Here is an 11,978-nt window from a genome sequence, read left to right on the forward strand (position 1 = left end):
TTTTAATTATTTACTTATGTATTTGGCTCACACGATCTCTTAACTGTGGCATGCAGACTCTTAGGATCTCGCTCCCCAACCAGGGATTGAACCTGGGCCCTCTGCATTGGGGATGAGGCATATCAGCCACTTCAGCACCAGGGGAAATCCTGAGAGTGGAGTTCCAGTTGGGAAGCATGGGACCACACGCGTGGTGGGCTTCCTCTGCCGCTCTCTGCCATGCTGCCATCTCCACTCCACCACCCTCATGACAGGAGGGCCCCTCGCACAGCTTCAGGTGACAGCGGAGCACCAGCCCCCTGCACACTCACACCCTGCTGGCTGTTTGGTGCTGTGGTGTCCCAGCCCCACCCTGGAGATAACATGAAGGAAGATAGAATGGGTAAGGGTCTCCTCTAAAAAAAAAAAATATCTTTCCATTCAGGTTTTCCCAAGAATCCCATCTATTTACATCAGACAACTTTATGTGGACTCCCAGAAGAGGAGACACACAGACAAAAATCAAAGAATAGCCCTCCAAATAACTCTGCCTTGTATCTGGACCAGTGGCCTCTTCACCTAAAAGCTCAGATGTTCAGTCTGGTTCTGGTTACAACGGATTAGGCATTTTCTACCCTTCCTGTCCCACTGAGAGCAGCTAAAACTCCTGGACAGAATATGGAAAGTAACTATTGGAAAACTGAATAGCAAATCACACTCAAACATTGATCCATGTGATGGTGAGTTTCCTTTTTGTTTTAAGGGGTTTTGGGAGGCATTCCTTCCATACGGCCTGCTTGACAGTTGAGGGTCCTGGAAATGTGAGGAAACTCAGATGGGGAAGTGCCCAGAATAAAACCTCTTCCTTGAGCCAGAGGATGTACAAAGAGACCTCACGGACTTCTCTGATGGTCCAGTGGATAAGAATCTGCCTGCCAAGGCAGGGGACACGGGTTCAACCCCTGGTCTGAGACTTCACTTGCCGTGGGGTAACTAAGCCTGCATGCCACAACTACTGAGGCTGCACTCTGGAGCTGTGAGCCACAGGAGAAGCTGCTACAACTAGAGAGTAGCCCCCACCTGCCACAGCTAGAGTAAGCCTGTGTGCAGCAGCTTTAGAGAGAGGCTTCACAGTGTGCATGGAGTTCTGGTGAGCCTCCTGAGCCTCCGGTGTACCCCATAACAGACACAGACCCCAAAGCAGGGAAGGGCAGCAGCAGCAGCAGCACAAGGGCCCTAAAGGCCCTGCTCCCCAGCCGGGGCACCAGGAGAAGGCAACCACACGGACCTCTGTGTGGGGAACATCACAGACCACATGGGGCAGAGAAGGAGAGCCTGTAGCTCTGTTCATGAAGCCCTGAGATCCCCCTGAGCTGTGCAACTCCTGAAACAGAAAAAATGTCAACATAGTAAAGGGCTTGCAAGCAGAACTCCAAGTAGACACTGCTCAGGACTCTGACTGGCCCCTGGGGGACACATACGTGAAGCAGACCAGACTAGCAGAGCAAAGTATTTGAAAATTAACACCGGCAGCAAAGCCCTCAAAAAATGGCTCAGGACTTGTACAGTGAACCGAGCTGTGTTAACTGCTTGCTGAAACAAAGTGAATCAACATTCCCTGGAAAATTTTAATAGACCCAGTCTTATAATATTCAGGAGTGCCCCAGATAGAATTCACAGTCACTCAACATACATTAAAAGCCAGAAAAACCTTAAAGAGAGAACTCTCAAGGGAAAAGGAAACCAACCAATAGCAACCTTGAGATGACCCAACTGTTGGAATTATTAGGTAATTACTTTAACACAGGGCTTCCCTTGTGACTCAGCTGGTAAAGAATCCGCCTGCAATGCAGGAAACCTGGGTTCGGTTCCTGGGTTGGGAAGATTCCCTGGAGAAGGGAAAGGCTACCCATGCCACTATTCTGGCCTGGAGAATTCCATGGACTGTATTATCCATGAGGTCACAAAGAGCTGGATACGACTAAGTAACTTTCAGTTTCACTTTAATGTAATTATTATAACCATGCTCCATTCAATAAAGACAAAGGCTCTTGTAACAATCGGAGAGATCCAACCAGTCCATTCTGAAGGAGATCAGCCCTGGGCTTTCTTTGGAAGGAATGATGCTAAAGCTGAAGCTCCAGTGCTTCGGACACCTCATGCGAAGAGTTGACTCCTTGGAAAAGACTCTGATGCTGGGAGGGATTGGGGGCAGGAGGGGAAGGGGACGACCCAGGATGAGATGGCTGGATGGCATCACTGACTCGATGGACGTGAGTCTGAGTGAACTCTGGCAGATGGTGATGGACAGGGAGGCCTGGCGTGCTGCGATTCATGGGGTCACAAAGAGTCAGACACGACTGAGCGACTGAACTGAACTGAACTGAAACATTCTCAGCAAAGAATTATTATGTATAAGAAAGAACCGAATGAGAAATTTTAAAACTTAAATATAAAATAACAGAAGGAAAAAACTCATTGAAGAGGCTCAGTAGCAGAATGGATATGAAAGATGGAAAAGTTGCAAACTTGAAGACAGATCAATAAAAGTTATCCAGTCTGAACAATAGAAGGAAAAAGACTGAAAACATAATAATAGTCAGAGCCTCTGGACAAACAATATCAAAGTTTGCAACATTCATAGCATTGATGTGAAGGAAAGAGTAGAAAAAGATAATTGGCATAGAAAAACAAATGAAGAATAAAGAGACATAACACAAAAAAGACAATCCATGAAAGGAAAAAATGCATAATTAGGCTTTATCAAAATTAAAACGTTTTCCATGTGAAAAGCATTGATAAGAGAATTTAAAAAGAAGCCAACAGGCTGGGAGAAAATATTCACAAACCAAATCTGACAAAGGGCTTATATTTAGAATATATTAAAAGCTGTCAAAACATGATAGTTAAAAAAAAAAAAAAGGAAATAGCCAAAAGACATGAAGAGACATTTCCCGGAAAAAGATGTACAAATATCAAATAAGGCCATAAAAAGGTGTCCAACATCACTAACCATCAGGGAAATGCAAATTAAGACCAACATAAGATATTTCCACCTGCCTCTTAAGACTGCTAAAATAAAAATCAGTGAAAACAGCAATCTCTGGCAGGGATGTGGAGAAATTAGATCACTCCTGTATTGCTGATGGGATGGCAAAATAGTGCAGCCACCAAAATAATTTGGTAGTTTCTTTAAAAATTAAATATACACACACTTAGCATATTACCTAGCAATTATATTCCTGGGCATTTATCCTAAAGAAATGAAAACTTATGTTCATACAAAATCCTGTACCTAAATGTTCATAGCAGCCGTATTCATAAAATAGCACAAAACTGGAAACAATGATAATGTCCTTCCACAGGTGAAGAGTTAAACACTGTCATTCATCCACACCCTGGAAGATAAAAAAGAATGAAGTGTTGATACAGCCAGTAACCTGGATGAATCACACGAAAAACACCCACCTCAGAAGTCACATAGGGTATGATTCCATTTCTGTAACATTCTCAAAGTGACAGAGTTGTAAAGATGGAGAACGTCTTAGTGGAGGGGGCAGGAATGGGTCTGACTACAGAAGGGAGCTAGCGGGAAGTCTCTGTGGGCACGGAAGAGCTCTGTGTTCCCGACTGCGTTCCTGAACCTGCACGTGTAATACATCAGCACAGAACCATACACACACGTTGAACCCACATAAAGTTTCTGATTCTGTTCTGTGAGCCGTGACCACTGAAGGAGACCATGCGAAGGGTCGCGGGGTTTCTCTGGACTGTCTGCAACTTCTTCTGTATCTACACTTATTCCAAAATTAAATGTTTGTGAGAAGCCACAGCACTGCGTATTTTAAAGGCGCATTGCATCCTACATGGCCTTCCCTGGTGGCTCAGACGTCTACGCGGGAGACCCGGAAATCAAAAAGGACCAGCTCGCAGAGCTCCAGTCTTTTCCTGTTCTGGAGGCCAAACTGCTGCATGAGACTTAAAGCAAAGAACATAATCCCCAGTTTCAGAAGCAAAACTCAATCGACCCATCTAGGCAGTCTCATCCCCCTCCCACAGAACTGGGGCAGGGGTCGCACATGAGACATCATTGACAGGGAAAGAGGTGGAGGTGGTTCAGTCGCTCAGTAGTGCCCGACTCTTTGGGACCCCGTGGACTGTAGCCCACCAGGCTCCTCCGTCCATGGGATTTCCCAGCAAGAGTACTGGAGTGGGCTGCCATTTCCTTCTCCAGGGGATCTTCCTGACCCGGGGATTGAACCCAGGTCTCCTGCATTGAGGGCAGATTCTTCACTGACTGAGCCACCAGGGAAGCCCAGGGACAAAGTAGGCGATTAAATAGTTAATCCCACCAGGGGACTGTAAGTAAAGGAAAATGTATGGGAGACTCCTGTAAGTTAGTGACCACTCGGGAAAGTAGGTTTGCATAACCACAAACTCGAGCAGGCTTGCTTAGCAATGAAGCCATGTAACAAAAGCCTGCGACGTGCCCCCAAACAATGAAACAACGGCGGCAGGAGCCCCATCCGTGGCCCAGTGAGCTCAGGAAGTTAATGACCCTAGGCCGTGCACTCTGCACGCGTAAAACAAGCATTTATGGAAAGACGACGTTTCAAAGTGAAAGACCCTCATCATACTGAGGCCTGAAATAATTTTTGCAAAGTGCCACGACTGTCTTGGCTTGACCACATAGGGAGGAGAAAACTCCCCTCCCCGACATGGAGGAGGAGCTGATGACGGAAGCATTTCTACTGAAGACTGAGGAAGAAGAAGGTGTTTTCCTCCTCCCCACTTCTCCTTTGATTATAAAACTGCTGCCCACTCAGTTCTCAGGGCATGGCAGCCTCTTGCTTGTCTGCTTGGCAACCTCACAAGCGTCTTATTCTAATAAATCATTTCTTATCTGTAACTTTGCCTCTCACTAAACTCTTCCTGTGCAGAGACATAAAGAACCAGAGGTCCTCAGAGCCCCCAAGACACAACCTAGCGGTTTCACTTGGGGCTGGGTGCCCTACTGCCACTTCATTGACAGTTGTCTCGGCTCTTGGGAAGAAGACACCAGGGGCAATGGCCTTGACTTTGGATGTTGCACTTGCAAACCCCATAGTCATCTCACTACCGCATGGAGGTGAAACTAATCCTAAAGGAGAGCAAAGAGGGAGACCCATAGAAAAGTGGAATTGAGACCCTCTCCAACAAGTGACCCTGATCCCAACCCAGCTCCACCTGGACAACTTGCAATGTGAGTTATAAACGGCAGAGGGCAGAGTGGTTACCCGGAGGCGACAGCGTCCCAAGTGAGATGGTCAGGATCTCCTCTTTAGCAGGACTGAGTTCCCCTGGGTTTTGTACACTGTTCTCAGACAGGAGCTTGTATCAGAACCGCCCAGAAGGGCTGTTAGGTCATAGATTGTGTCCCACACAGATTTTCTAACTCAGTCCACCAAGGGCCTGGGGATTTGCATTTTTAAACAAGTTCTCAAGTGATATTCATGTTGCAAGTTCAGCACCATGCATCCTGAACCACGGTTTGGGGCTATGGCTTCAGTTCCTTCCTGTTTCCTGAGTGAATTTGAGCTCACCTGCAGGGCAGCCCTACTTCTTGAAGGGAACACACCTGAGCTCCATGTGATTCAAGGTGACTCAATCCAAAGGCATCAGGGAATCCCACACAGAACACCCTCCCCCAGGGCAATGCTCTGCTACCATATGATAAATGTTTCTTAGAGCAACGCCATGATCACTATGCAAGCCATCCAGATTATGGTCATTTCGGGATCAGCAGTAAAAGAATTCATTTCATGTGCTATGAAATAGCAGAGTCCTGCTGGGGCATTACTTGTTCCAGCTCATTTGGCAAACTGTTCTTTAAGGGACCCCAAACACTGGTTATAAAGGGAGCCTGGATTGATTATGGTACGTGAAGTTATCTCTAAGGGATGAGCACCCTCCAGAGAAGCTGCTGAACAGTCTGCAAACCCTGTTAATCTATTCTCTCCTTGGACTCAGGGCAGGGACATTTTTCTCATTTCATAAAACCTCAGGCACTTTGATGCCCTGGGACCTGAGCACACTCAGTACAGAAGCGGCCATGCCCCACCTGCACCACAGTCTCTGGCAGGGCTTCCCCACCAGACTCCTGGCCTGCTCAGCACTGCTTAGCATCACAGGGCTGATGGTCTTTGCAAACAGCCAGGTCGTAGGCAGTAACCTGCTTCAGGGAAACTGTGACAAGCGTAAACCATGGGGCATCCTTGAGTTCAAAGCAGGTTCAACACTTCACTGGAGTGCCCTGGCTCTTGATACCAGGACCTGGAAAGCTGATAACCATCTTCTGAAATAGCAGCACATGTGTGAAGAGAAATCAAGCCCTCCCCGCCGCCATCACTGTGGACTCTACCCAAGTCATTTAATGCCGAATGGCCTCCTCTCCTTCAATGCTCAGCAACCTGAGGGCTAAGTATGTTAGTGTTCTAGTCTATATTCTGGCTCTAGAGTAGATTTTAACTCAGGTGCATTCATCAGATGAAATTCATTATTATTCCAGAAAATGAGAAAGGTCCTTCCACTTTTGCAAAACGTTGCTGGACTGAATGCAGTTTTCCAACAATACTATTCATTTCCAAGGCATTTTACCCACCTAGACTTACTCATTCTTACATTTTTAAGGGTATGGGTTTAAATGACACCCACCCAGACATGTGGGCGACCCTCATTGCTGGGGTTCCTCGTGCTCCTATGCTTGTATGGGTGTGCAGAGGCAGGATCTGCTCGAGAGTGACCCCCGACTGTGTACCCCCATGGTACCCCTCTGACGCCCTCGCCCCAGCCCCACCCTTGCCCCTCTCTGGGCCCCGCGGCTCCAACCCGATGGGATGCGGCACGTCCAGGCAGCATCCCAGATGATCGCCACTGAGCAGAACAGCCCCTGGTTCCAGTCACCTGTGGCACTCCAGCTGTTCAAGACAAGATGAAAACCTGGATTTTCATGTTAAATACCTAGATGTTTAAAATTCCATGTAAGCTAAACTGTACTTCCCATCCCAAGAATCTGTAAGAATCTACCTAGTAAGTATTACTGGTCTAATCCCAGTACTTCTGTTAATACAACCTAAAAGAAGAGATTTCTTTAAAAAGCAATTTTCAGCAGCTCCTCTCCCCTTTTCACAGTTGTGAATTACTGCAGCAATTCTTTAAGAGCTGAAAAAGGTGATATTTAGTATTAAAACATCTCTTGGCATCCACGATCATCTCAATGTGGAAATTAATTTGAGCGCGTGTGTATTTTTTCTTCCCTTTCAGGTTTTCTGTTGTCAAAGAACAAAGGTCACGTTTCTTCATCTTCTCTTGCTTCCTTAAAGATTTATGTTACACACTTCTGAAAACTAGTCGATTTGGCATAATTCATAAAAGCTGTATGTGTGGGATTTACACTTTTAGAAAAATCATGTCAGGTTCAAAAAAATCAAACTGTTATATACTCAGTGGCTTTTGATTTATTGTAACTGCCTTCTTATTGGCTCAAACTCCTGATTCCTTGTACGTGAAATGAATAAATCTTATTTCCGTTTGAAGGGGAAAAAAAAAAAACCACATTATGGTCTAAGAAATTCTGGGGCCAAATCTACGGACCAAGTGAGAATGCTTAACAGCTCAAGAGAGAAGCCAGAAACTGATCCAGAAGAGCTCTGGTAGCAAGCAGGGAGGCACTGGGTACGGGCTTCATTTCTTCCAGGAGATAAGGGCTGGGAGGCCTGGCACCTTGCTCATCTATTCCCGCCTGTCTAGACAGCCATCCAACTCAGAGTATCAGAACTGCCAGTGAACATTAATAATGTGTATGTGAGTAGAATTTGAAATAGATTTCTATTCAAATAGAAATGTGAAAAGATTTGAAAAGAATCCACTTTTCTTCTGACAGAAAGTCTATTATGACTGACTGGATGAGTTCTGTCAATTAGAATAAACGACACATCGGAAAATCTAATGAGCTAAATTTTGAGCTCTGAGGTTTGACTGGGTACATTTAAAGCAAAAGTACAATAGATATCCCAGATATGACATCCTTTGCCTCTACTAAACTTATGATAAAAGTTAAATGTAGACCTTAAGTTTTCCTAGGAGGACACAGATTTTCAAATTTTATTCTGGAATTTTGTTGTTGTTGTTTAGTTGCTAAGCTGTGTCCAATTCTTTTGTGACCCCATGGACTGTAGCCCACCAGGCTCCTCTATCCATGGGATTTTCCAGGCAGGAATACTGGAGTGGGTTGCCATTTACTTCTCCAGGAGATCTTCCCAACCCATGGATCAAACCTGTGTCTCCTGCATTGAAGGTAGATTTTTTCCCTCTGAGCCATCAAGGAACCCATATTTAGGAATAAATGACCAAAAGACTTAAAGAAGACCACTGCCTTAAGGACACTTAGGTTTATCATAGGATAAACCTAGATGGTATTGTGAGCTAATAAACATATATATCTGGCCTTTATCCTGTTTCAAAAACCCTTGTAATGTCTTATTTTACCACCATGGACTGTCTGTGTCCCCCCAGAATTCACGTGTTCAAACTCCAACTCCCAACCTGATGGTGTTTGGACATGAGGCCTTTGGGAGGTGATGAGTGTACAGTAAGGTCTTGAAGGTGGGGCCCTCATTAAGAGATTGATGTTCTTATAGAAAACAGTCTGCAGACTGGGTTGAGGGCCTTCGCCAGGGAACAGCATCAGCAGGCACCTTGATCTTGGACTTCCAGCCTCCCCAACTGTGAGAAATGAATTCCTATCATTCAAACCTCCCAGTCTGTGGTGGTGTGCCGCAGGGGCCTCAGCCAACTGAACAGTAACACCCCCCTTTCTACCATGCCTGACGTCTGGGAAGGGGAGGGCAGCAGAGCTGGCGACTGCGTTCACCCCCGTGGCCAATGCTTTATTCCATCGTGTCTAGATAATGGAAACTCAGCCCACCAATGCTGAACGCCATTCTTGAGGGAGCCTCCTGTTGGTGACCATGTGGATGTACAGGAGGGAGGCTCACACTGAGCCCTAGGGAAGGGAGCGCCTGTACTTGGGCCCTCCCAGACCTGGGCTCCTGGCCCACTGTTCACTTACAGCCTGTGTGCTAAAATGACAGTTGCAAGTACAGCAGTTCGCCAAGTGTTTTCAGTCATTCTAACAAACTATCAAACCTGAGCGCATCGCAGAAAGCCCCAGATTTAAAGTGTGGGGAGCCTGGGGACCCCGCTTTCAGCTGGCATCTAAAACAAGGGCACTGTGGTCGAGAGCTTTCCCTTCCACTTGTGGAATCAGACATAACTCCAGGCAGGTAAGTGTCAGAATCGAATCTAATTATCGGCCACCCACCCACCCACCCGCTGTTGGAGATGATCAGGGAAGCACACTGGGGCAGGGGGGAGGCTCTCCAGAACTTTCTTATCTTCCCAAACTGAAGTGCTGTCCCCAGTAAACCCTGACCCCCATCTCCCCTCCCCCAGACCCAATAACCACCATCCTATCTCTGTCCCTATGGACTTGACAACTCTAGGAACCTCTTATCAGTAGAATCATACAGTATTTGTCCTTTGTGACTGGCTTATTTCACTCAGCATTGGGTTCTCAAGGTTCTTCTGAGTTACAGCACGTAACAGAGCTTTCTCCCTTTCTAAGGCTGAATAAGCCCCATTTGTCTACATGGGCATATTTTGTTTATCCCATCATCCGTCGAAGGGCATTTGGGCCACTTCCACCTTGTGGCTGTTGTGAATAACACTGCTGTGAACACAGGTGTACCAACATCCGTTCAGATCCCTGCTTTCGGTCCTTTCGTCCAGGTACCCAGACGTGGAACTGCTGGATCCCACGGTGACTCTGTTTGGAATTCTTAAAGGTTCTGCCGTAATGTTTTCCACAGCCATTTTCCATTGACCATTGCATTGACCATTGCCCATTGCCATTTTTCATTGCACCTTTTCCACTGACATTTTAGCCACGTGGCTTAGAGGAGTCACAGAACCTCTGAGCTGTGGGGTGGGGCAGGGGGCGCTGAGGGAAGGGGCTGGGAAGCCCTTGAGGATGAGAACCAACAGACCCAGAGATCTGTGCCTCCTGACTCGTAGACCCGAGCCTCGCCCAGCGCTGGTGGAACAGGCCACTTCCCTCCGTGGCCTTGGGGTCAGCAGAGCAGAGTAAAGCGAGGCCAGCGGCACCCACAGCAACAGAAGGAGATCTGCGGAAGGCAGGCCAGCGGCATTTCAAGACCGATTGTGACAGAGGCCTTCCCAGGGCAGCAAGCACCTCAGGACCCCCTAGTTGCCATGCGTGAGAGTGATAGGAGGAGCTCCACAGCGGTCCAGGGCGCCCTCCATGGGGCCAGGTGATCCTGACGTCTGGTTCCGTCACACTGCATGATGAGAGGAATCTAACGTCACCGATCTCTGTTAGTCTACAGGGTCGGATGTCTCGCTGGAAATGCGTGTGATCAGCTGCTTTTACCCCATCGGGTGGGTACAGCGCAGCCCCGCGGGTGAGCCAAGCCCTTCCCACTGCGGCCAGCAGAGGGCGGCGCAGGTCCCGCCGGGCGCCTCCGCGTGGCCCCGGCATCGGTGAGGAAGAACCTCGTCTCGAGCCCCCTCCCTCGGCCTCGCCGCCGAGCGGTAGAGAGCCAGTGAGCAGGTTCCAGGAGGCTCCATCCGTGGGCGCGGGGCAGGGACCGCCGCCCCGGGAGACGCCGCAGGGACCGCGGTCGCAGGATTCCGTTTCTCTGGCTGTGAACAGCTTCTCGTGCTGTTGACTGCCTAGCTCCTGCCTTCTCCCCGCTTCCCACGGGGCACCCCGCGTCCACACCTGCGTGAGAGCGGCACACACAGGACCCGCCTGCAGGTCCCCGCGGCTCCTCACGGGATTTGAGCCTGGTGACCACACGCACGGGGTCCGAGACCGACACCTGGGTTGCAGGGGCCGCCAGCCAGCCCACCAGCCAGGCATCAGGAGACCGACCCTGTCTGCCCCTGCACCCAGGTTTGCGGGCAGAGCAGATCCGCGAGCAGATGGACTTGGAAACGTCTCCGCTGAAGCCTGGGGCACTGGGAATTGAGGGGGGGGGGGGGCGGGGTGCAGATGTGAGCAAGGTGACAGGAGCCTGGGAACAGCTCTTGCAGCTTGAGCCAGCGTCAGAGGCCGCCAAACGCGAGAGGACACACATATTCCAGGACCTGCCCGCTGCTTGGGGGGCTGCCCGCGGCTCCTTCTGGAGCAGCCTCAGATCTGGGGTGCAGCAGATACCCCTTGAGGGGACCAAGGAAGAAACCGCAGGCATTCCTTCTCCACACTGAAGCCTCTAGCAACCGTGAGCCAGGAGGTGTTCCAGGGTCCAGGTTCACTCAGCTCACGGCACCACAGGCCAATTAATGGAAAGGAAGTGCTGAGGCAAGGAATACAACTTTATTCCAAAACCAGGCTGACAGAGAAGGTAGATTAAAGTCTCAAAGTAACCATCTTGAGGTCTGGATGCCAGGTTTTTATAGAACTGAGATGGGGAAGATGAGGAAACAAAGTTAAAAGGCCATTGATCTTGCAAATATCTCCTAGAATGGCAAGCCTTCTGGAGGGGATGTGTTCATTACTTCCTGTAGCCATCCACAGGTGGACAGGGTCCTGAACAAAGGCACTTTGGTTTAATATTCAGGCAGCCAGGCAGGATTCCCCCAGGCAGACCATTATATATAAACAGTGTCCTTTTAGTGAAGAAAAGCAACAGGGAAGCAAGAATTAAAGTAAAAGGTCTAACATGGAGTCATTATTGGCTGCTCCCTGTAATAGAGGGGTCTTGGCATCTGGACTGGTGCCCAGCTTGGTGCCTCTTGAATGATTTGATTACCAACCCTCAATTTGGGATGAACCTCAAAATTTCAGGAAATAGGCTTTTTGAAGTGTGCATGGATTGTACTCATACGTCAACACCAGGGTCCCCACATGATTCCACAAACCAAAAAAGCACAAGGGC

This window comes from Ovis canadensis, chromosome 4, assembly GCF_042477335.2.
Source record: "Ovis canadensis isolate MfBH-ARS-UI-01 breed Bighorn chromosome 4, ARS-UI_OviCan_v2, whole genome shotgun sequence".
Taxonomy (NCBI): domain Eukaryota; kingdom Metazoa; phylum Chordata; class Mammalia; order Artiodactyla; family Bovidae; genus Ovis; species Ovis canadensis.